Consider the following 460-nt stretch of genomic DNA (forward strand, 5'->3'; position numbering starts at 1 on the left):
ACATACGGGGCACTGCAGAAGGGGCAGGTCTGGGTGGGGCCGGCGGGGAAGTAGCATCGTCTGGCGCCGGTGCCCTCCGCTCCCACCTTGGGCTTTGGGGGAGGGGGAGCGAAAGAAGACAGAGCCCGTGGCTGGGGCTCAGAGTTGGGGGTCCTAGCCACCCTCCTGAGGCGAGATGGTGGAAGGCGTGTCCGTCATGGGGGGCGGGCGGCGGCGGGTAAAATGCCCGAGGCCACCTCCGGGTGGCCGCCCGAGCCAGGTCTGGGGTCCCCGCGCAGAGGGGCGCGCGCAGGAACCAAGGCTGGTTTTCCTGGACCCACCTTTCGGGGGGGTGGGGGAGCGCTAGGGGAGCAGCTCGGAGCTGGAGGGAAGACTCCTGGTCGGGTGGGCTTGAGGAGCAGAGGGGAGAGCCCAGAGGCTGGGTCTGGGGGCCCCTGGCGCACGCCCACCCGAGCCCGGG

General features: G+C 71.3%; 1 protein-coding gene across 2 annotated transcripts in view; it reads left to right on the forward strand.

The window, feature by feature from the left end:
- SPOCK2 (SPARC/osteonectin, cwcv and kazal like domains proteoglycan 2) overlaps nucleotides 1-460 on the forward strand; it is a 24,705-nt gene that overhangs the window by 953 nt on the left and 23,292 nt on the right. The window lies entirely within an intron of this gene.

This window comes from Carlito syrichta, unplaced genomic scaffold (genome assembly GCF_000164805.1).
Source record: "Carlito syrichta isolate Samal-C Ts95f unplaced genomic scaffold, Tarsius_syrichta-2.0.1 Scaffold315300, whole genome shotgun sequence".
In the NCBI taxonomy this organism is placed as follows: Eukaryota; Metazoa; Chordata; class Mammalia; order Primates; family Tarsiidae; genus Carlito; species Carlito syrichta.